General features: G+C 37.6%; 1 protein-coding gene across 5 annotated transcripts in view; it reads right to left on the bottom strand.

The window, feature by feature from the left end:
• Nucleotides 1-26014, bottom strand: part of LOC106083996 (protein muscleblind) — a 913910-nt gene that overhangs the window by 851057 nt on the left and 36839 nt on the right. Inside the window, exon 2 of one of the 5 annotated variants that reach the window (XM_059368557.1) lies at nucleotides 20478-20503. The gene's annotated coding sequence lies outside the window, so the exon portion shown is untranslated. The other 4 variants (XM_059368560.1, XM_059368562.1, XM_059368563.1 and 1 more) reach the window with 4 other exon arrangements.

Below are 26014 nucleotides of genomic sequence, written 5' to 3'. Positions count from 1 at the left end.
CAATACTTTGGGTGCCTAAGAGACACAATTAGGTGTGAAATAAAATCGCAGAAAGTCAATCTTCTGGTACCAGAGAATATTGATTTAGTGCAATATGATTTAATAGGATCTCCAAGCAAAACTGACCAAATTCTCAAAATACTGAAGTCGTCTTGAAGTCAGGCATAGCGTACATATGGCAGCTATACTTGTATGTGGACCAGTTTAAAGAGAGGCTGAAGGACTTTCTGTGCCAGATTTTAAGATTTTAAAATCCGCCAATCGTGCATGTTTACCGAGTGGGACAATTTGGATATCAAACGAAAGGTATTTAAGAGTAGCGTACGTACTTGAGGTAAAAATTTGGCCCCAAGTACAGGGGGTTCGGTCCAATCCCTAAAAACCGCCCAAAAATTACATATTCACCTGTTGGGCAATATGGGTATCAAATGGAAGGTAAATGGAAGTAGAATACGAAACCTAAATAAGAATTTGGGGTCTATTCTCAAGCTGCTCGTTCCCACCCCAAAATTATGCCCGAAGTGGATATGCACCGAACGAGACAGAATGGGACCCAATTGAGAGTAGAATATGAAATTTGGGATAATTGCTGGGGGGTCGCCCCACTCCAAAGTTAAGTCTCATAGGACATGTATGCCAAACGGGATAGAATGGGATTTTTTTTGAAAGGTATTTGAGAGTTAAATACGAATATAAATTATATACAAATTTGGACTATATCAGGAGGGGACCTCGAACCCTTAAGAGTGTAGCGAAGCACATCGGCTAGTTTCCAATAAAATTAGCTTTTTATAAAACCAAGTCACAAGTTATGCGGTTTAAACTTCAAAAATATAGGCGATTGGAATAAAAATGTGGCCAGTGCATAAGTGCATTAAGTTCTGCAGGACAGTACTTTGGATACCCACCTATTCAGGTATATGTATATGTAAACCGGCTTTCGACAAATTCCGGTGAAAATGCATCATTAATGAATCCGTAGCAGATATATCGAGCAAAGCACGGACAACGAAGGGCCTAACACATTTCTGCGAAATCGGACAATAAATGCGGCTTCTATGGCCCAAGAACTTATATCGAGAGATGGTTACACATGGCAACTAAATATATCCAATCGTAGAACGATCTGAACCATAGTTGACACGGACATCGAATTAAACTAACTGTGCCAAATTTCAGCAAAATCGTACAATAAATGCATCGTCTTTGGGCATTAGACCTAAAATCGGAAGTTTAGAAAATATGGCAGATATGTCATTATATTGTCCGATCTAGATCTATTTGATAAGGTCAGCGAAATCGGACAATAAATGAGGCTTCTATGGGCCAAAGACCTTATATCGGGAGATGGTTACATAGGCCAGCTATATCCAACTATAGAAAGATCTGAACCATTTTTGGCACAAATGTTAATGGGCTTTATACTGACTGTGTCAAATTTCATCAAAATCGGGTAATAAATACGGCGTCTATGGGCCTTAGACATTAAACTGGTAGAAAATTATATGTGCCAAGATTCGGCTCAATAGCTTAAAACACTGTAGCACAGCAGACAAAAGTGTAAAAGACTAAATCATGTTTGATGAAGTATGGTCCAATGATGCCACCAGCCCATAAACCGCACCAAACTGTTAGAAAATTATATGCGCCAAGATTCGGTTCAATAGCTTAAAACACTGTAGCACAGCAGACAGAAGTGTAAAAGACTAAATCATCTTTGAAGAAGTACGGTCCAATGAGACCACCAGCCCATAAACCGCACCAAACTGTTACTTTTTCTGGATGCTTTGGTAGCTCTTGCAATGCTTCTGGCTGATCTTCATTCCAAAAACGACAATTCCGCTTATTTACATACCCATTAGGCCAATAATGAGCTTCGTTGCTGAACACAATTGTTCGATAAAAAAGTGGATCTTCGGCCAACTTTGCAAAAGGCCATTTACCAAAAATTCAGCGTTGCGGTAAGTCTTTCAGGTTCAATTCTTGCACCTAAATCCTTTCCCAAAATTTTCTGCCTTTTTGAGTAACAAAGGCCAAATAGCTGCTAACAGCGACACTTCTATAACTGATGGTCATCATTAACACTGGCCGAAATATATTTCAGTTCGCACTCTACGTAAGCGTATTGGTGGTTTAATACCAAACAATGTAAATTTGGTGCGAAATTGAGTCACAATGGGTCGATTAAACTAACCATTAAATGGAGGAAGCGCGCGATGAACTTTCTTAGCAGAGCATGCGTTTTGATAATAAAATTCATTAATCCGGAAGCGTTGTTCGTTTGTAAGAGGATTCATGGTTTAATTATAGACCAAACAGAAGATGTTTGACTATGAAACAAAACACGAAATGTGCGTGAGTTGTTTAAACCAAGGTTGCCAAAAAGATAATACCTAAAAATCACTCTTTATGGAAGAGCTGTATCCAAATCTGAACCGATTTCATCCAATTTCAATTTCGTCCGTAGACCAAAACAAAAAATACCTGTTTTTTGTACACAACTTAACATGGATGGAAAGACGGACAGAGTTGAATCAGAAAGTGGTTATGAGTCAATTCTACATACTTATCAAAGGGTGTATCTCTCTTACGAGAGAAGTTTTACATGGCATAGTACCTCACAAATGTTGCCAGCATTAGGAGGGGAAAACCACCGTTGACAATTTTTTCTGATGGTCTCGCCAGGATTCGAACCCAGGCGTTCAGCGTCATAGGCGGACATGCTAACCTCTGCGCTACGGTGGCCTCCACTTCTCTCGAAAGAGGTGTCGCACTGCGGCACGCCGTTCGGACTCGGCTATAAAAAGGAGGCCCCTTATCATTGAGCTTAAAACTTGAATCGGACTGCACTCATTGATATGTGAGAAGTTTGCCCCTGTTCCTTAGTGGAATGTTCATGGGCAAAATTTGCAAAATTTTCATTTGTATCTCTCTTCAAACAAATGCTCTAAGTTATAATATCGGGTTTCCCAATAAGAACTTTATATTTTTTTTTTTTAAATTAAACGCAAACCATTCAAATGGGGTATCGGCTTTAATTTTCGAGTCAGCTTTATCTTGTATGGATGTATGAATAATAATATGAATAATATGAAAAATTGTAATGGAAACGGAAGAAAAGTACGTCTAGTACCGTATTTGGTACCATTTTATACTTTCTTTAGAATAATATGAAAAATTTTAATGGAAACGGAAGAAAAGTACGTTCAGTACCGTATTTGGTACCATTTTATACTTTCTTTTACGGATTGAGCTAGACCTCTGAAATTTTATATGTTGGTTCTACTAAGAAATACATGTTGACTGAATAAGTATTTGTAACAAATCATACATTTTGGTACCAAAGAGTACGATATAGCTTATTGGGTTGCCCAAAAAGTAATTGCGGATTTTTTAAAAGAAAGTAAATGCATTTTTAATAAAACTTAGAATGAACTTTAATCAAATATACTTTTTTTTACACTTTTACAGTAAACGGAAAAGAGTAAAATTAAAAAAAAAATTGCTAAAAATGATCGAAAAGTTGTACCAAATAAGAAATGTCGACATCGTACCAGGAGTGGAATAAAAAGTACTTAAGTTCTGTTTTTGGTACTATTTTGTACTTTCTTTATAGACTGAGCTACACATCTGAAATTTGGGATACAGGCACATCTTGGCAGAATGGACCGGACGACTAAAAGATTTTGTTGATATTCGCTCATTTTGGTACTAAAATGTATATTATGGCACCTTATTTACGGATTGAGCTACAGCTCGGAAATTGGGAATACAATTACATCTAGGCACAATGTACGGAGTGACTAGAAGATTGTTATGTTGAGTGAACTTGGCTGGGAACTTTTGATGCATCCACCATATAGCCCTGACCTTGCACCATCAGACTACCATTTATTTCGATCTATGCAGAACTCCTTAAATGGTAAAACTTTCAGCAATGATGAGGCTATAAAATCGCACTTGGTTCAGTTTTTTGCAGATAAAGGCGAGAAGTTCTATGAGCGTGGAATACTAAATTTGCCAGGAAGATGGCAAAAGGTTATCGAACAAAATGGCAATTATATATTTGATTAAAGTTCATTCTAAGTTTTATTAAAAATGCATTTACTTTTTTTAAAAAAATCCGCAATTACTTTTTGGGCAACCCAATACATTTGTGAAATTAGGGATACAGTTACAAATTGGCAGTATGTTATGAATGACTAGAAGATTGTTATGACATTTTTACATTTGGGTACTAAAACGTACAAAATGGTACCTTATTTACGGATTGAGCTAAAGATCTCAAAATTGAGATACAGTTACACATTGACAGTATCTATTGGCCGACTAGAGTTTTTTTTAATTCATACATTTAGGCACTAAAAGTTTCAAAATGTTCTTACTTTACGGGTAAGGTTAAAGCTTTTAATGCTACGATACAGTAACATCTTGATATTGGGTGTACCATCGGGGGCAATGAAGCGACCGGGCATAATAATTTTGAGAAATATTTTCGTTTGACTTTTGGGAATAAAAAATTGCCGACTTTTGACAAGCCAATTTTCCCTTAAAACATGACGGGAAAAGTTGTTATAACTGATTTCAGTTGTCTACTTTACGATAATCCAAATTTCATTACGATACCTCTTTCTTAACATGAGCTATTGGGTTGCCCAAAAAGTAATTGCGATAATCCAAATTACTTTACGATAATCCAAATTTCATTACGATACCTCTTTCCTAACATGAGCGATTGGGTTGCCCAAAAAGTAATTGCGGATTTTTCATATAGTCGACGTTGACAGATTTTTTTACAGCTTGTGACTCTGTAATTGCATTCTTTCTTCTGTCAGTTATCAGCTGTTACTTTTAGCTTGCTTTAGAAAAAAAGTGTAAAAAAAGTATATGTGATTAAAGTTCATTCTAAGTTTTATTAAAAATGCACTTACTTTCTTTTAAAAAATCCGCAACTACTTTTTGGGCAACCCAATAGAATTTTTTTAAGGCAGCCCTATTCTTGAGAATTTTTTGTCATTAATGCGAACCTGAGCACACGGGGTAGCAGAAAGAACCGTTGTCTAGCGTTTGAAGCCATTACTACAACTTCCAAAAAGATATTTGTGTTGGCAATCAGTGTAAAATTCAACTCTGACTTTATGACCAAATGTCGCCGCCGATGTGTCAGTTCCTGCATCCAATATTCAAAATCCAATACCACAATTTTCAAAAAAAAAATTGAAATATCTTTACCATTTTCACAGAAACAAGAATTTTGGCAATTTTTGATTTTGAAAAAATGAAAAAATTAAATCTTGGGTACGTCTCTGATGGCAGTATTGTAAATTTTCCCCATGAACATTCCACTATGGAACAGGGGCAAACTTCTCACATATCAATGAGTGCAGTCCGATTCAAGTTTAAGCTCAATGAAGCTCCCTTTTATAGCCGAGTCCGAACGGTGTACCGCAGTGCGACATCTCTTTGGAGAAAAGTTTTACATAGCATAGTACCTCACAAATGTTGCCAGCATTAGGAAGGGAAAACCACCACTGAACATTTTTTCTGATGGCCAGGATTCGATACCAGGCGTTCAGCGTCATAGGCGGACATGCTAACTTCTGCGCTACAATGGCCTCCAATGGGAGCTATATCTAGATCGGGACCGATTTTGAAGCAATTTTGCGCACATGAGGATGTAAAAAAAAACACCCCGTGTTAAATTTGGAAAGATCGGGTCGAAATTGTGGCTTCCATAGCCCTAAAAGTCCATATCGTATGAAAGATATATAAGGAAGCTATATCTTAATCTGAACCGATTTTGATCAAAATCAACAGCATTCGTCCTTGGGCCAAAAAAAAGGACTTGTGCAAAATTTCATGGCAATCGGACAATAAATGCGACCTGCAACTTGATCACAAAGGACATAGCTAAATCGAGTAATTCTAAGCTGATCGGTATGCTTATCAATTGGTCTAGCTCTTCTCCTTCCAAGCGTTGCAACCAAAAACCCAGTACCACAGTGGTGGTTTAGGGTATAATTAAACTTCAAACAATTTTTCAGGAATTTTTTTTTTCAGATTTTTTTTTTTTGGCATTTTCTATAACTGTCAAATTTTTTTGCACTTGTAGCAAAATTTTCCTATAAAAGTAGATGTCTAAGTCCCGAAGAAGTTCTACAAAGTTTTGCAACCATAAAGTCTGACGCAACGGGATTTGATGACATAAATCCTAGATTTGCCAAAATGGTACTCCCGAAGATACTTCCATTTGTAACATACATTTTTAACAACATCCTTACAAGGACAACATTCCCAACAGACTGGAAATTAGCAAAAATTATACCGATACCCAAACAGAATTCTGATTTTCATCCGATTGCTATCCTGCCATTTTTGTCTAAAGTTTTGGAGTGTATTATGAATACTCAAATTCATGCCTTCCTAAATTTTAAAGAGTTTTTGACTGATAAACAATCTGGATTTTGTACAAAAAAAGAAACTTTTCCACTGTTCTAATTGACGTCGTGGAAGAATTGAGGCAAAATATGGGCAATGGTACCAGTAAAGCCTTTGAAAAAGTGAACCATAATATTCTTATCTCGAAATCTTGATGCATCAAGAGGTGTTCCATAGGGCTCTATCCTTGGACTCATGCTTTTTATACCCTACACCACTACTGTAGTACAGGGTATTATATTGGGTTGCCCAAAAAGTAATTGCGGATTTTTCATATAGTCGGCGTTGACAAATTTTTTCACAGCTTGTGACTCTGTAATTGCATTCTTTCTTCTGTCAGTTATCAGCTGTTACTTTTAGCTTGCTTTAGAAAAAAAGTGTAAAAAAGTATATTTGATTAAAGTGCATTCTAAGTTTTATTAAAAATGCATTTACTTTCTTTGAAAAAATCCGCAATTACTTTTTGGGCAACCCAATAACTTAGTGAATTAGTTTGTAATATCCAAAAGATAGAGAGATAGACCCATTGATAAGTATACCGATCGACTCAGAATAACTTTCTGATTCGATTTAGCTATGTCCGTCTGTCTGTCTGTCTGTCTGTCCGTCTATCTGTCTGTCTGTCCGTCTGTCCATGTTAATTTCTGTACAAACTACAGGTCGCAATTTTCATCCGATCGTCTTCAAATTAGGTATGGGCGTGTTCTTGAGCCTAGAGGCGAAGCCTATTGAAATTGGTAAAAATCGGTTAAAATTTGGATATAGCTCCCATATATATGTTCGTCCGATTTGCAGTAATACAGCAATAAAATGGTCACTTGTTAACCGATTCTGTCGAAATTTGGCAGGAGGGATTTTTTTAAGACTCCCAACATTGCAAGCGAGTTTCATTAAAATCGGTTCAGATTTGGATATAGCTGCCATATATATGTTCGTCCGATTTGCAGTAATACTGCAATAAAATGGTCATTTGTTAACCAATTCTGTCGAAATTTGGCAGGAAGGATTTTCTTAAGACTTCCGACAATATAGGCGAGTTTTATCAAAATCGGTACAGATTTGGATATAGCTCCCATATATATGTAGGTCCGATTTGCAGTAATACTGCAATAAAATGATCATTTGTTAACCTATTCTCTCGAAATTTGGCAGGAGAGATTTTTTTAAGACTCCCGACGTTACAGGCTAGTTTCATTAAAATCGGTACAGATTTTGATAAAGCTCCAATATATATGTTCGTCCGATTTGCAGTAAAAATGCAATAAAATGGTCATTTGTTAACCGATTTTCTCGAAATTTAGGAGGAAGGATTTTCTTATGACTCTCGATATTAATGATGAATTTCATAGAAATCGGTTTAGATTTGGATATAGCTCCCATTTATATGTTCGTCCGATTTGCAGTAAAAATGCAATAAAATTGTCATTTGTTATCCGATTCTGTCAAAATTTGGCTGGAGGGATTTTTTTAAGACTCCCGACATTGCAAGCGAGTTTCATTAAAATCGGTTCAGATTTGGATATAGCTCCCATATATATGTTCGTCCGATGTGCACTAATACTGCAATAAAATGGTCATTTGTAAACCGATTTTCTCGAAATTTGGCAGGAAGGATTTTCTTAAGACTTCCGACAATATAGGCGAGTTTTATCAAAATCGGTTCAGATTTGTATGTAGCTTCCATATATATGTTCATCCGTTTTGCAGTAATACTGCAATAAAATGGTCATTTGTTATCCGATTCTGTCGAAATTTGGCAGGAGGGATTTTCTCTTGACTCTCAATATTACTGGAGAATTTCATAGAAATCGGCTCAGATTTAGATATAGCTGTCATATATGTATATCGCCAGATTTTCACCCCAAGAGCCACTGCAAGCGCATTGTTTGACCAATCTTGCCACAATTTTGCATAACGCTTTCCTCGACGACTACCACATTATCTGAGAAGTTTGCACGAAATCGGTTCAGAATTAGATATAGCTCCCAAATATATGTTTGTCAGATTTTGGGTAATTTGCCATAATGTTGTCATTTGTCAACCGTAGTTTTTACAGTTTGAACACATTTTCTCGCCAAAGTCCGTCAAAATTGGTTCAGAATTGGATATAGCTCCCCCATTTTACTTATAGGGTAGGTGTAGGGTAGTATACAGTCGGCACCGCCCGACTTTTACCCTTCCTTACTGGTTTATAAATGTCAAATTGTGTTAAATTTTTTTGCAATTTCAGCAAAATATTTTATAAAAATCATTTTTTTAATAAAATCCTACGATTTAAAGTTTTTTTTTTAGAAATATTTAATTAGGCAAAAATTCTTAAATTTTTTTTTCTTTTTCTTCAAGCCCTTGGGTACTTCATTTTGACTTCAACTAGCCTCATTAAAGTTTATATTGAAATATTCTGTTTATGGGTGAAATGAAGATAAACAAGTGGAAGATAAGCATTACTGACCTGAATTGAAAATTTGCTGCTGCTGTTGATGCACTGGGTGCTAAGTTAGTTTGAAATGCTGTTGCAAATTTGTTGCACTAAAAATACCTCAAGCAACACCATTACCACCATTACCAACACCATTAGCGTCGTCACCATTACCAAGTGGCAGTGATTTATCAACACTTAACACACGTTTACCTCAATGTTACGGAGAAAGTATTTTTTTCTATTTTATGGGTTTGAGCAAAGGGGCAGGGTTTTGTAAAAGGATATTGACTTTTGTTGGTTTTTACTTGAATTTCTTGCTTTATGGTTATTTTTATTTTTATCGAAATTGGTTACACTTGCGGGAGATTTCTTTGTTTTATGGCGCAAACTTTTAATTTTTCAAATTATCTGTTTAATTTAGCAATTACACGAACTTTGTGTTGCAAATTATTTCTCTTGGTCTCCTTTGCTTGGCGTTGGAGGAGATGGAGGCAAGCCAGCGCCAGGAGCAGTGAACAGCATAAACAAATTTTTAACGAGGAAATAACTTTGAGAGTCTTTGCTGCGTTTTCTTGGTGTTTCGCGTTTCGTGTTACTTTTTTCGTCTTCCCGGTCTTTATTTGGTCTGGTTGACTTTTGTGGCTAAGGTTGGCTGTAAGGCGGGGGGAGGCAGAGCGGTAAAAACTTACACTTCACACACAATGACTACAGGGATATTCAAAAGATGGATGGTTAGTTGACGCAAAAAGGGAGCATTAAGACTCGCCGTCTTCAAACGTTTGCGAATATTTCAATTTGAATTTTAACAAAGCGCGACGTTGGCAGACTTACTCAACATATTTCAACACTTTTTCTTGATGTTAATGCCTAGAAGGTTGCTCTGGAGCTCTTTATGCGGATAATTTGTTGGCGTCTTGTTTTTCTAGGTTTTGGTTTTCCGTTTCCCCTCTTTTATTTTTTGTTAGTTAATTTTTAAAAGTGGTTAAACTTGCAAATTTCATTAGCGGTTATTACTGTGCTGTTCGTTTCGTTTGCTTGCTCTTTGCTGCGTTGGGTTATCCTTGCCAAGCCAAAAGCGCCTTGAAAGCCTCAAACAGAGAGGATTTAATTTTTCTTTTTTGGCGTATTTTTCTTTTTTCTTTTTTTTTTTGGAAATTAAATACTCTCGTAATTTAAGCAGATTTTAATTAGATTTGGCTTTGGCGTAAAACTTTTGCTCTATGATTCTGTAGCAGCGGGAAAATATTTATTTGCGGGTATGCTGATTTTAGTTGGGTTTTCTATTTTCAAAAATTAGCGTAAAAGCGCGACCGTTCATATAGATTGTCGCTTTTAGACTAATGTTTGTAACCATCTCATAGTCATTGGCCAAAAAACAAAAAAAAAAAGAACGCCTGAAAACGCACACACATCACACAGGGAAATGCAAAAGGAAAACAAAAACAAGGACTCATAGCCAACGAACCAACGAACGAAGCGACGACATGCACCACAGAGCAGAGCATGAAACTATTGCCACTGCTGCACACAGCCTGTATGGAAGATACGGCAAAGGACAACAACATCAAGCGCTCACACACCAAATGCACAATGGCAGCACAATACCAAAACAGCAATTGCTGCTAATGTTGCTGAACTACCTACCCGCCCTGCTCTACCCCGCTCCTCTATACGTTCGTTCAAAAGCAAAAGTAGAATAGCATCAGCAACATTGCAGAACCCAACGACTGCACAATACGAAAGAGTCGGCAGTTACACTTCGGCTGCATATTACAAAGGCAGCAATCGAAAAAGGAGCATTTAATCTCCCATATTGAAAAGAACTCGTCAAGTGCAATCTCACAAATGGTAGACACGACAGACAGTCAAAGTGTGATGTAAAAATCATGGTTAGCTCAAAAAGAGGCAAATAAACGAAAACTCAACTTTAGGAAGAGATAGAGGTAAAAATTATTTTTTTTTCTTTTTTTAATTCACATATTAATCTTTAATTCTTAAATGAGACATAAATCTGTGTTATTATAGTCACACATTTGTCTAATCTAGTTTGGGCTCTTACATTTTTAGTTTCCACTCTTTAATGCACTTTTGCAACTCTTAAGCCCTCTCACTCTCATTTCTTCCTTTTATGCTCAATGCAACTTTGCAGCCCATGGTAAGAGTTTGATTTGTCCATGCTATTGCTAAGAGAGTTGGTGGAAATTTACAAAATCTATCCATGTATCTGCTTAACATTGACAAATACTTTAATGATGAAGCGAGAATATGGGTCCCTGTAATATAAGAGGCAACATAAGCTGGAAATATGGGTTGCCCAAAAAGTAATTGCGGATTTTTTAAAAGAAAGTAAATGCATTTTTAATAAAACTTAGAATGAACTTTAATCAAATATAAAGGGTGATTTTTTTGAGGTTAGGATTTTCATGCATTAGTATTTGACAGATCACGTGGGATTTCAGACATGATGTCAAAGAGAAAGATGCTCAGTATGCTTTGACATTTCATCATGAATAGACTTACTAACGAGCAACGCTTGCAAATCATTGAATTTTATTACCAAAATCAGTGTTCGGTTCGAAATGTGTTCAAATTTTGACAAATTTTGTTCAGCGATGAGGCTCATTTCTGGTTGAATGGCTACGTAAATAAGCAAAATTGCCGCATTTGGAGTGAAGAGCAACCAGAAGCCGTTCAAGAACTGCCCATGCATCCCGAAAAATGCACTGTTTGGTGTGGTTTGTACGCTGGTGGAATCATTGGACCGTATTTTTTCAAAGATGCTGTTGGACGCAACGTTACGGTGAATGAACACATTTCGAACCGAACACTGATTTTGGTAATAAAATTCAATGATTTGCAAGCGTTGCTCGTTAGTAAGTCTATTCATGATGAAATGTCAAAGCATACTGAGCATCTTTCTCTTTGACACCATGTCTGAAATCCCACGTGATCTGTCAAATACTAATGCATGAAAATCCTAACCTCAAAAAAATCACCCTTTACTTCTTTTACATTTTTTTTCTAAAGCAAGCTAAAAGTAACAGCTGATAACTGACAGAAGAAAGAATGCAATTACAGAGTCACAAGCTGTGAAAAAATTTGTCAACGCCGACTATATGAAAAATCCGCAATTACTTTTTGGGCAACCCAATATATTCTTGATCGTCATATCATTTTAAGTAGATCTAGCCATGTCCGTCCGTCCGTCTGTCCGTCCGTCCGTCCGTCTGTCTGTCTGTTGAAAGCACGCTAGGTTTCGAAGGAGTAAAGCTAGCCTACTTTTTATCAGTGTAGGTTGGTTGGGTTTGCAAAAGGGGCCAAATCGGTCCATGTTTTGATATAGCTGCCATATAAACCGATCTTGGGTTTTGCCTTCTTGAGCCTCTAGAGGGCGCAATTCTTGTCCGATTTAACCGAAAATGGTGTTTTGGTGTCATGTCCAAAAACTGTGTCAAGTATGGTTCAAATCGGTTCATATACCGTTCTTGGGTCTTGACTTCTTCAGCCTATAGAGGGCGCAATTCTCATCCGATTTGGCCAAAATGTTGTACGTAGTGTTTTGTTATGACTTCCAACAACTGTGCTAAGTAAGGTTCAAATCGGCCTATGACCTGGTATAGCTGTCATATAAGCCGACCTTGGGTCTTAACTTCTTCAGCCGCTAGAGGGCGCAATTCTCATCCGATTTAGCTAAAATGTTGCACGTAGTGTTTTTTTATGACTTCCAACAACTGTGTAAGGTTCAAATCGGCCTATAACCTGGTATAGCTGCCATATAAACCAATCTCAGATCTTGACTTCTTGAGCCGCTAGAGGGCGCAATTCTCATCCCATATTGCTGAAATTTTGCACGAGGTGTTTTGTTATGACTTCCAACAACTGTGCTCAGTAAGTTGAAAATCGGCCTATAACCTGGTATAGCTGCCATATAAACCAATCTCAGATCTTGACTTCTTGAGCCGCTAGAGGGCGCAATTCTCATCCGATTTGGCTAAAATTTTGCACGTAGTGTTTTTTGTTATGACTTCCAACAACTGTGCTAAGTAAGGTTCAAATCGGCCTATAACCTGGTATAGATGTCATATAAACCGATCTTAGATCTTGAATTCTTGAGCCCCTGGAGGGCGCAATTCTTATTCGATTAGGTTAAATGTTGCACGAGGTGTTTTGTTATGACTTCCAACAACTGTGCTTAGTATAGCGCAAATCGGTACATAACCGGATATAGCTGTCATATAAACCCATCTGGGATCTTGACTTCTTGAGCCGCTAGAGGGCGTAATTCTCATCCGATTTGGCTAAAATTGTGCACGAGACATAACGTGATATAGCTGCCATATAAACCCATCTGGGATCTTGAATTCTTGAGCCGCTAGAGGGCGCAATTCTTATTCGATTTGGCTAAAATTGTGCACGAGGTGTTTTGTTATGACTTCCAACAACTGTGCTTAGTATGGCGCAAATCGGTACATAACGTGATATAGCTGCCATATAAACCCATCTGGGATCTTGACTTTTTGAGCCGCTAGAGGGCGCAGTTTTTATTCAATTTGCCTAAAATTGTGTACATCTTCAACATACATGTGACATAAGGTCTGAATCTATCTCCCATCTATAGCTTGATACAGCTCCCATATAAACCGATCTTCAGATATTGCTTCCTGAGCCCTAAAAGGTGCAATTCTTATACGAATGGACTGAAATATTACACAAAGACTTCTACAATGTTTAGCATTCAATTCAGTTGTGGTCCGAATCGGACTACATTTCAATATAGCTCCAACAGCATAACCATTCTTATTCATTATTCTTTGTTTGCCTTAAAAGAGATACCGGGCAAAGAACTCGACAAATGCTACCCATGGTGGAGGGTATATAAGATTCGGCCCGACCGAACTTGGCACGCTCTTACTTGTTGTATTTGCATTTGGATTGTCATAGTTTGATGTTCTTATTCAGAGGGCAGTTTGGCTTAATGTTTAGCTCGTCCAACTTTGGGCTTGAATCCTGATGAGATTATAAGAAAAAGTTTTATTACTCAGGGGGCATTTGTAACAACTTAAGGCACGAAAGTGGTCTAGGTATAAATCCGTGCAAGACAGAATTAGTTCTTTGCAGCAGAAGACACATGTTGCCTACAGTGGAACGTGTCTCCTTGGAGGAGAGAATGTTCCATTTACAGAAACCGCAAGTCATGCACTGAGTATATCCTGCAGTTGTCAGACCTAAAATGCTATATGGTGTTGTGTTCTGGTGGACGGCGCTTTAAAAGTCCACCTACTGCTCAGTACTTAACCGGATCCAAAGGATGGCTTGTTTGAGATGGCTGCACTGAAGACGACATAATGGGCCTCCTTTTTATAGGAGGTCTCCGTTTTATAGCCGAGTCCGAAAGGCGTGCCGCAGTGCGACACCACTTTGGAGAGAAGTTTTACATGGCATAGTACCTCACAAATGTTGCCAGCATTAGGAGGGGAAACCCACCGCTGAAAATTTTTTTCTGATGGTCTCGCCTTGATTCGAACCCAGGCGTTCAGCGTCTTAGGCGGATATGCTAACATCTGCGCTACAAGTATGGTACATAAGTAAATTTAATTAAAAGGCTACAATGTCCCCTATAATATATAGGGAAGGAGATTTCAAGGACCCATACGTCCCGGATAAAACCGATGGAGTCCATCATCGGCAAGGGCTGCCGGCTCAGTGTACAACACACTGCTACAACAACAATAGCAACCATAATCTATTACGGATGCGGACTGAGGAAGGACTAGAGCCCGTTAAGTAAGGTTCCAAATTAGCTATGCAGAAAGGGCGAAACGGTCTTAAACATGGCATATGACTGGGATAGATCTAGAGGTCTCACTGTTATCCCCGATAAGACTGAAATATGCCTGTTCACGAAGAAGGAACGTTTTCGATATCTGACAAGATCAAATCTTGGACAGGAATTGGAAGTGTCACATTCAGGAGCGTACCGAGAAGGTCCCCAGATGTTGGGCACTATGTAGATGGGCTAGAAATGGTGCAGGAGTACGAGAATAGTCCACTGGTTCTAGAGGGGTTTGATTACATCAATACTTACTAACGCCTCAGTAGTTTGGTGGACTGCGATGGAGAAAAGTGCATCGTAAGTCTAAAACAACAGGCTCAGAGAACATGTTGCCTTCGGCGATGAGGAACAGCCCCGCCAGGGCACTGGAGACTATTCTAGATATCCGACCCATGGACATAAAGATTACATGTGAGGCATGTACAGTGGCGATTAGACTTTAGGCTATGGTAGGATGGATAGAGGATTGGAGCAGGTCACACCATCGCGGTATAATCGAGGCGATGATAGAAAACCTGGATGGATTTAAAGAAGTTTCCGATCGGATACCTGAAACGATACTTAAGGTCAAGTGCAAGGCACTGCTGCCAGCGGCAAAGTGTTTAATTGACGGAACTAAGATATTGCCATCTGAAAGTTCATGCTATACGGTTGGATCAAAGCTTGAAGACAGATTGGACCAGGGGGTCTATATTGAGAACACTTGAACTGCAATCTGTTCCGAATGGCTGGCCACAATAAGTTCCTGCAGGCGGAGTTAGGGGTGATCACGGACGGCGTGAGGTGGTGTGGTGTTAGCACAATGACGTCGAGTTAGAACATCTTTATGAACAATAAACTGGCCATTAGGGTAATAACTACAAGGACCGTGAGGTTACGAACAGTCTTGCAGTGGAAGAAGGAGATGCCTTATCTGACTATGGCACAATCCACATCGTTTGATTGCCCGGTCATAACGGAGTAAGGGAGAATGAACAAGCAGACGATTTGACAGTAAAGGCCAGAAGAAGGGTATCTCTTTTGGAAAATTTTGCAAAATGTTTGACAAAAATTATTTTTCATATTGAAAACGATGCCATTTTTAAACCGCTAAGCCAACTGTAATAGAATAAGGCGTAGCATGAACCACCAGTTAGCAGTTGTGACAGATTTTTATCACGGTTACATTCCTGGCAACAACGTTTGGGCTTAACCTCACTAGCTGTCATTCACACCGATTTAGGAGTTTGGGTTCATAAAACATACATTTATTACCCGATTGCGCTGAAATTTGCAATAGTGAGTTATGTTAGGACCCTCAATATCAGTGCGGTCTAAAATTTTATTGTGGTGTAGCCAGTAACAGTCAAACAGACTAGCAAACAAAATGTGATAATGGAGATAATTTTATTTTAATTTTGAGTTATAAAGCTTGAGTCTTAACTTTTTAAGAGAAATGAGGTTTTGGACTTTAAGGCTTTTGATTTCGATTGGAGACCACTGTGAGACATTTCACATATTTTAAATCATATTTAAGTGTTAAATTCAATAATTGTTAAAAACATACATTATGTTGAAACGTTGCTTCTTCACAACTGTTGTGCAGCTTTAAGAATAACAAATAAATTTTCATTTTCAGCCATTAAGAGAAATTTGGGTTTCTTTTTAACTCTAGGTTTATTTATGTTTAATACAAAAAACTAAAGAGTGGCGCAATCAAAATTTGCAATGAAAATATATCTTCATAAGAGAATGTGCAATTTCTAATGCACCTACTTGGAGTTTAACACTAAGAGTGTAACTCTTAGTTTCAAACTACATGGCGGAGTTGTAAGAGTACACTTAAAATTATCTAAACTTGAATCTGCAGTTTCCATCTAGGCTGCAATGGTTTACATCAAAACTTCTCTGATTACTTCAAGAGAGGAGTAACAAATACAACTTCACTCAACTCCGGATGGTTTTTACTATGCATAAAGAGCTTATGCAAACATTTAGTACTGCAAACGGCGTTTGACCACACTTTACTCTTTGTTTATTAACATTGAGGGGATTATTTATGGCCAAACAGGATATATGGACAAATGCGGAAGGAAGGAAATATGATATAACTTAAGAGACACTTTGCAATTGAGCCGCTTGCATTCAAAACAAGGGCAAATTATGGGTATTTAAAGCGAAGAGCTGAATCAAAGCCGCTTTCGTTGTTATCTTTGGAGTATAGAAAATTTAACAACCAACAAAACTAAATTAATGGTGACCCATACAAGAGTAGTGAGTAAGCATTTATCTCATTGCGTTTCATTTGCTTCTTTGCTCCTTTGTGTTGCTGGTGCCCCATTACAAGCGTGGGCAAGTGAAGTTCTTTATTGCAAATCCTACAGATTTAACAAACTATGAAAATGGTATGGGATGATGGTTCTCTGAGAGCAGATAAGCCCACATCAATTTTCATGATAATAATGGTTATAAAAATTAATAAGGTAAGCTCTCCTTACCAAAAGGTTGGCATTACCAAAGATTTGTTACATTTTTGAAACCGGATGGTATATTAAATTAAGAGACCACAAGTATGAAATGAATGTTTGCAGTGCTACCGCTGTGTTAATTTGAATTTAACAGCAGGAAACCTATAGACCACATCAGGGAATTTACGAAGGTTAGAAGAGATTGCAATGAAAAAAAAATAAATAAATAAAACGAAAGGAAATACAACGGAATGAAATGAAATAAAATAAAATTAAACTAAATTAAACTACATTAAATTAAATTAAATTAATTTAAATTAAATTAAACTAAATTAAATTAAATTAAATTAAATTAAATTAAACTAAATTAAATTAAATTAATTTAAATTAAATTAAATTAAATTAAATTAAATTAAACTAAATTAAATTAAATTAAATTAAATTAAATTAAATTAAATTAAATTAAATTAAATTAAATTAAATTAAATTAAATTAAATTAAATTAAATTAAATTAAATTAAATTAAATTAAATTAAATTAAATTAAATTAAATTAAATTAAATTAAATTAAATTAAATTAAATTAAATTAAATTAAATTAAATTAAATTAAATTAAATTAAATTAAATTAAATTAAATTAAATTAAATTAAATTAAATTAAATTAAATTAAATTAAATTAAATTAAATTAAATTAAATTAAATTAAATTAAATTAAATTAAATTAAATTAAATTAAATTAAATTAAATTAAATTAAATTAAATTAAATTAAATTAAATTAAATTAAATTAAATTAAATTAAATTAAATTAAATTAAATTAAATTAAATTAAATTAAATTAAATTAAATTAAATTAAATTAAATTAAATTAAATTAAATTAAATTAAATTAAATTAAATTAAATTAAATTAAATTAAATTAAATTAAATTAAATTAAATTAAATTAAATCAAATTTAATATTTACACCAATCACGACAATATGGGACTCAAATGAAAGGTAATTAGGATAAGAAACGTATCTGATATGCAATTGTCGGACCAAGTGCCAGGGGGACTACCCCAAGCCCCAAAACACTCCTAATTCGGACATATTTACCGACCATGGCAATATGGGACTAAAATGAAAGGTATTTGCGAGTAGAATACGAATCTGACATTTAAATGTGGGACCACGTTTCTGGGGATCCACCCCTTTCCCAAACACCCCCAAACAGGACTTATTTACTGACCATGGGAATATGGGGCTTAAATAAAAGGTATTTGAATGTAGAATACGAATCTGACATCCAAATATGGGACCAAGTGTTTGGGGGGCCGTCTATCATCAAAAACAACACCCAAAGCGGACAAATTTACGACCATACCAATATGGGGCTCAAATGAAAGGTCTTCGGAAATATAGCACGAATTTGATATCAATATTCGGGAAAAAGTGTCTACGGACCACCCCAACCCCACAACACCACCCAAATAGGAAGTATTTGCTGACTATTCCAATATGAGGCTCAAATAAGAGGGTTTTTAAAGTGGAACACGAATCCGATATATATTTTCAAGGCCAACTCACTGAGTGGCCGCCCATTCCCCAAAACACCCCCCAAGCCAGTCATGTTTGCCGACTATGGAAATATAGGACTCAAATTAAAGGTATGTGGGAGTAGACCACGTATCTGATATCAGCATTAGGGGCCATCTGTCTAGCGGACGTCCCACCACCATAATAACCCCCAAATAGGACGTATTCGCTCACCAAGACAATTTGGGTCTTAAAGAGAGTAAAACTAAATATTCATAGTTTTTAGGGCCAATACCCCAAACCGGACATATTTGCTGACTTTTACAATAAGGAGTTTAAATGAGATTAGAAAACGAATTTGATATCCAATTTTGAGGCCAACGGCAATATGGGGTTCAGATAAATGATATATAGATATATGACAATAGAGCACGTTGCTGATATATTTTGCGGGCTTAGAGTTTGGTGGACCACCCCAATCCCCAAAACACCCCTGAATCGGGCATATTTACCGACCATGTCAATGTGGAGCTTAAATGAAAGGTATTGGGGGGTAGAGCACGAATTAATACCCATTTTCGGGACCAATTTTCTGGGGGTCTCCCCCTTTCCCAAAATGCCCTACAAACAACAATTTTTTAGTGACCATCGCAATATGGGGCTCAAATAAAGGTATTTGGGAGTAGAATACGAATTTAATATCAAAATTTAGGACCATGTATTTAGGCCATCACCCCTTTCCCAAAACATCACCCCTTGTCGAAAATAAACATTCCAAGGAAACTTTTGTTTGATATAAATTAAAAGGAGGCGCAGCGGAGCGGGCCCGGGCCAGCTAGTCATATATATAAATGACCAAAATTTGCCAAAAATTGCCAATATCTTGGATTCTTTAATACTTAGGGCTCCAAATTGAATAGATCCGGAAAGAGCGTGGTCCATATTATATTTCCTGTAAAAGGTTTTAGCCCACTATTGCCCAGTTGGCCACAGTGGGCCATTATCCCTGCAAAATGGGATATCATATAAAAAAATGACCAAATTTTGCCAAAAATGGCCAATATCTTGGTTTCTTTAATACTTAGGGCTCCAAATTGAATAGATTCGGAAAGAGCGTATTTGGTTGTAATTACTTTTGAATTAGGATTTTCTGTATTAGGATTTATTATAATTTTAAATTTCACATATAGGTGGCGCTCTAACGTGAATTTTTATATTATAATATATTTTCACTAACATAGCTAATTTTCATACTTCTTTTTTAGGCTTTTGATAATTCAAGCTACATTTTATTTAATTCATTTCAAGATTGCTTTCTACGGTTGCCATATGGTGAGTGTTGTATTTCCGAATTGCAACTCTTGCTATTGTAGCATAACCCCAACATTTTCCCTCCTTAAGCGAAGCCATTGCATCACTTTGACTTTTCTTCTATACAAAAGTATTCTGCAAAACCCACATGCTATCTCTTAATCAAGCAAATGCATTGTTTCTCATATACGAAAAAAAGAGTATGCAATCTGCAAAATGCAATGGCAAAAGAGTTTGTAAAATACTGGGATATTTGAAATGGTGAAATTTCAAACTAATCCCATTATTCATAAGATAAATGTTTATATGGAAAATAGTTTGAGAAATTCATAGCGCATTTTGAAACCAAAACTGATACGGAAGTTAGTGGAGTTGGCATAAGACATGTACACTTGAATAAATTTTTTGTAAATTTTTAAACAAATTTAAAAACTAATAGACAAGGAAACAAAATTAAGTCTTAGCCATTCAACGTCGTAGATGTAGAACAATATACTCTGTAGTACTCACCTTATTCATCGATTTTGAAACATTTGCTGAAATAGGAAAGAAATATATTAAAAAATGATTTTAAATGGCAAGTTAAGTCAAAATATTAAGTCAAAATATTAAATAAAATTATTCAGAAACCAATAATCCACAAAACTTTAGAGCTAAAAGGACAATGATTTAATAACAAAAATAAAATGAAATGAAAACGAAAGGTTTTCGTTCTATTAGTCTGTCATCATTTATACTGAAGACTCTTATACGAAGACTCTTGTTGATAGAAACATATCTTAGGGCAAAGTTCCCTGGAGATCGCCTGTCGCGGTAGCTGCAAGTATATAGTAAAGGCAAATCCACTGAAACAACCCTTCAGGACCTAGTCGGCTACATAGAGGGTTCTCTCGCTGTCAAGGAATATACAATGCATTTCTTGGCATTGAAGGTGCTTTCAAAAATGAAGAACCGAAGTCAATCATGAAGGAGTTGGAGTTTCTAGGCCTCAACTCTATCATAAGAAAGTTTATTAACAACGGATCTAAAAAGATGGGATAGCAGAGGAACCCCTCAAGGTGGTGTACTGTCTCCTCTACTTCGAAATATAGCCATTAACAATATATTATTGTCTCTGGAAGAAAAAGGCGTAAAAGTGGTCGCGTATGCTGATGACGTGGCAATTGCGGTTAGGGGAAAGTTTTCCAGCACTCTAAGAGATATACTTCAGGAAGCTCTACGTGCAACAGCAAAGTGGGCCACCGAAAATGGTCTGGGTATAAATCCGTGAAAGACAGAAGTCCTTCTTTTCAGCAGGAGATACAAGTTGCCTACAGTGAAAACTGTCTCCTTGGGAGGAGAGAATGTTCTATTTACAGAAAGCGCAGGATGTTTTGCAGGACAGGAAATTGAACTTCACATCTAACATTTTGGAAAGGGCAAGAAAGGCAACCCTTGCCCTATACACCCTTGCAAGAGAGCCGTTGGCAAAATTTGGGTGTGTCACTCATTGGGTATATTCTGCAGTTGTCAGACCTATTATGCTATATGGTGTTGTGGTCTGGTGGACGGTGCTTCAAAAGTCCACCTGGAGCTCAATACTTAACCGGATCCAAAGGATGACTTGTTTGTGCATCACATCCGCACTGAGAACTACACGATCTGATGCAATGAATTTAATGCTACATCTTATACCTCTGAACATTGCGGCTAGACAAATTAAGCGAAGGTTAAGGGAGCTTTCTCATTGACCACGTGTCAGCTACGGACAATGGTGGCAGCCATTAAATCCCTGCAGAACGCATTTCTGAACACAAAAACCGCGCTTGACTGTTGCAGATCTCTCAACGAGATGGCTGAACAGTTCATAGTTCACCGATTCTGGGTGCCGGGCCACAGAGATATTCCAGGGAATTGCAAAGCGGATGAGATTGCGAGATGGCTGAACAGTTCATAATTCACCGATTCTAGGTGCCAGGCCGCAGAGATATCCCAGGGAATTGTAAAGCGGATGAGATTGCGAGACTAGGAACTACCCTACACATTCCAGGGAAACTGAAATCTATGGGTATGCCTCTAGCGACATGTAAGCTTAGTTTTCAGGACCAGACACGAAGGACAACGAAGGATAGATGATCACAAAGTGGGGGCTGTGAGCATTCCAAAACCATGTGGCCTAATCTAGACTTGAAGAGGTCTATCGCTTTTCGGTCATTGGCTAGAACAGACATCTTAGTCATTGTATCCGTCATGACAAGTCACTATCGAATCGGAGAACATGCTGACAGACAGAAGGTTGCCAGCAACTACTTTTGCAGAAGCTGTGAGGACATCGAAGAAGAAGAGACCATAGAACACCTTCTGTGTGTGTGTGTCTTGCACAAGCAGTCAGAAGGAGTTTCACTTTAGGTTCTCATTTCTTCGAGAACCTGTCTGATTTAGCGGATGTGAACATTCGCAAGTTATGGCAAAATTGCAAATTTTGCCCATGAACATTGCTCTAAGGAACAGGGGCAAACTTTTCACATATCAACGAGTGCATTCCGATTCAAGTTTTAAGCTCATTGATAAGGGGCATCCTTTTTATAGCCGAGTCCGAATGGCGTGCCGCAGTGCGACACCTCTTTGGAGAGAATTTTTACACGGCATAGTAACTCACAAATGTTGCCAGCATTAGGAGGGGAAAACCACCGCTGACATTTTTTCTGATAATCTCGTCAGGATTCAAACCCAGGCGATCAGCGTCATAGACGGACATTCTAACCTCTGCGCTATGGTAGCCTCCTTCGCAAGTTATTGGACTTTTTAAAGCGATCTGGATGGTTCTGTAGCTGTAGGAACTAGAAGGCAACTTCCTTCTTCTGTTCCTGTGGTATCACAATGGACGAAAACGTCTAAGTGAGTCTGATGGCAGACTGCCACTTAAACCTAACCCTACCTTACCTAGTTTCCATACACAGTGTATTGGGTTGCCCAAAAAGTAATTGCGGACTTTTTAAAAGAAAGTAAATGCATTTTTAATAAAGCTTAGAATGAACTTTAATCAAATATACTTTTTTTACACTTTTTTTCTAAAGCAAGCTAAAAGTAACAGCTGATAACTGACAGAAGAAAGAATACAATTACCGCAATTATTTTTTGGGCAATTGGTAACACTTCATGTTAGCTACCCTGTAAAATCCTCGGTAATTTAAAGCTGTTGATATATCTTCCATTTGAGCTGTAGTAGTTAAGCAAGAATTTTTTTGTTAGCCTTCTTTAAGTTTCAAATATTAAATAGTGTCTCGAATTTATCTGATTGTTAAACTTTAGAATAAAATTTGCCAACAAAACCTATCCTAGTAAAATCAACTCTCCATGTCATTGGCCTTGTCTCCAGGATTTATAGCTTCCCCCAAAAAGTTTGGCATCATTGATCTAAACTCAATTTAGATGAAACTCTGCTTTGGTGCCATCTCAATTTCGTGATGGAATTAGAAGACAAACAAATGTAATCCACCTGTAAGCAGCATCCTGGCGATTGATTGCCTTTTGCCTTTATTGGAAATTTAAAAAACTTAACACTGTGTAATCGCTTTAAGGCCATCTGCAAATAAGGCCCCCCTCCGTCGTTGCCTGGCGAAAAACTCATCTATGCTGTGTGGTAATCCTTTAAAGACAATTATCCATTTATTTAGATGTTGTTGACTTTTGCTCGGAATACCAAATGAGCTGTAACCCGATTTCGGTGGCAACTGGGGAGACCCATGTTGGCAGCCACAACATACTCCACAATGCGCCTAGACACATCAACTTAATAAACATGACTTTTTACCAACTTCATTGCGACTTGATGTGTTGATTAACGTTTTGGACTTTCATGGTGGCTTGACGTCTGAGTGTGTGTGTGTGGAAAGTGTGAACAACTCCGTTAACACCTAGAAGTGGAAGTCAGCCAGCTTGCTAACTGTGCCCAGCGAGAATGTCAACCACAAAGAAGGCCGCGCAACGGCCAACTTTTTCGAATGTTTCCGCAGATGCCATGTATAATTAATCAAAGGCAAAGAGGTGTCACCAAACATTAATATTAACTGAAAATCCTGAAAAAGTGTTGCCAAAAATTCAACTCCCAACTCACGTTTTCTTGGCCATCATTTGACAACACTACCCTGTCACTGTCACAGCGAAAAGGGACAGGAGTACAGCATGAAAGGTAGTCTACAGACTAACTCAAAGGCCAGGCGATGATAGCCACCATGGCGAATGCTGTTAAAACGTAGCTAAAGAATTTCTCATTTCAAAAGGCCGAAAGAGAAATAACGCAGCCTTACCAAATAGAAAAGTTTACAAATTAACGGTCTCTGGGGGTGATAAATGTCAGCCAACATGTACTGGCAACATTTTACCACTCTAGGATCGCTACTTTGCAGCAGTTAAAAAAAAATAATTACCTAAAATTGGGTTGAGTTTGTGAAAAATGCCAAATGATAAGGCAGCACAAACAGTCCAACTTCGAAATACTACAAAAAAAAAAAAAAAAAACAAGTAAAAAGGCGTTAAGCTCGGCCGGTCCGAACTTTGGATACCCACCACCTCGGGTATATATATGAACAACCTTTCCTCAAAATCCAGTGAAAACTGCATACCTTATGCCCCAAAGCAGCTATATAGACATTTCAAACGATTTAAAACAAATGCTTATAAGTACAAGTCACTGTTCAACCGAGAGATCGGTCTATATGGCAGCTATATCCAAATCTAGTTCGATCTGAGCCAAATTGAAGACCAACATCGAAAAGCCCAACACACCTCACTGTCCCAAATTTCAGCGACATCGGACAATAAATGCGCTTTTTATGGGCCCAAAACCTTAAATCGGAGGATCGGTCTATATGGCAGCTATATCCAAATCTGAACCAATCAGTGCCAAATTAAAGAAAGATGTCGAAGGGCCTAAGGCAACTCACTGAACCAAATTTCAGCAAAATCGGATAATAAATGCGGCTTTAATGGGCCTAAGACCCTAAATCTGAGGATCGGTCTATATGGCAGCTATATCCAAATCTGGTCCGATCTGGGCCAAAATGACGAAAGATGTCGAAGGGCTTAACACAACTCACTGTCCTAAATTTCAGCAAAATCGAATAATAAATGTGGCTTTTATGGGCCTAAGACCCTAAATCGGAGGATCGGTCTATATGGCAGCTATATTCAAATTTGGACCGATCTGGGCCAAATTGACGGAGGATATCGAAGGGCCCAACGTAACTCGCTGTTCCATATTTCAGCAAAATCGGATAATAAATGTGGCTTTTATGGGCCTAAGACCCTAAATCGGAGGATCGGCCTGTATGGCAGCTTTATCCAAATTTGGACCGATCTGGGCCGAATTGACGAAGGATGTCGAAGGATCTAACACAACTCACTGTCCCAAATTTCAGCAAAATCGGATAATAAATGTGGCTTTTATGGGCCTCAGACCCTAAATCGGAGGATCGGTCTATATGGCAGCTATATCCAAATCTGAACCGATCAGTGCCAAATTAAAGAAAGATGTCGAAGGGCCTAAGGCAACTCACTGAACCAAATTTCAGCAAAATCGGATAATAAATGCGGCTTTAATGGGCCTAAGACCCTAAATCTGGGGATCGGTCTATATGGCAGCTATATCCAAATCTGGACCGATCTGGGCCAAATTGACGAAAGATGTCGAAGGGCTTAACACAACTCACTGTCCTAAATTTCAGCAAAATCGAATAATAAATGTGGCTTTTATGGGCCTAAGACCCTAAATCGGAGGATCGGTCTATATGGCAGCTATATTCAAATTTGGACCTATCTGGGCCAAATTGACGGAGGATGTCGAAGGGCCCAACGTAACTCGCTGTCCCATATTTCAGCAAAATCGGATAATAAATGTGGCTTTTATGGGCCTAAGACCCTAAATCGGAGGATCGGCCAATATGGCAGCTATATCCGAATCTGGACCGATCTGGGCCGAATTGACGAAGGATGTCGAAGGGTCTAACACAACTTACTGTCCCAAATTTCAGCAAAATCGGATAATAAATGTGGCTTTTATGGGCCTA

This window comes from Stomoxys calcitrans, chromosome 5 (assembly GCF_963082655.1).
Source record: "Stomoxys calcitrans chromosome 5, idStoCalc2.1, whole genome shotgun sequence".
Lineage (NCBI taxonomy): Eukaryota > Metazoa > Arthropoda > Insecta > Diptera > Muscidae > Stomoxys > Stomoxys calcitrans.
The sequence above is the reverse complement of the archived record's forward strand: the minus strand, read 5'-3'. Positions and strand labels throughout refer to the sequence as shown.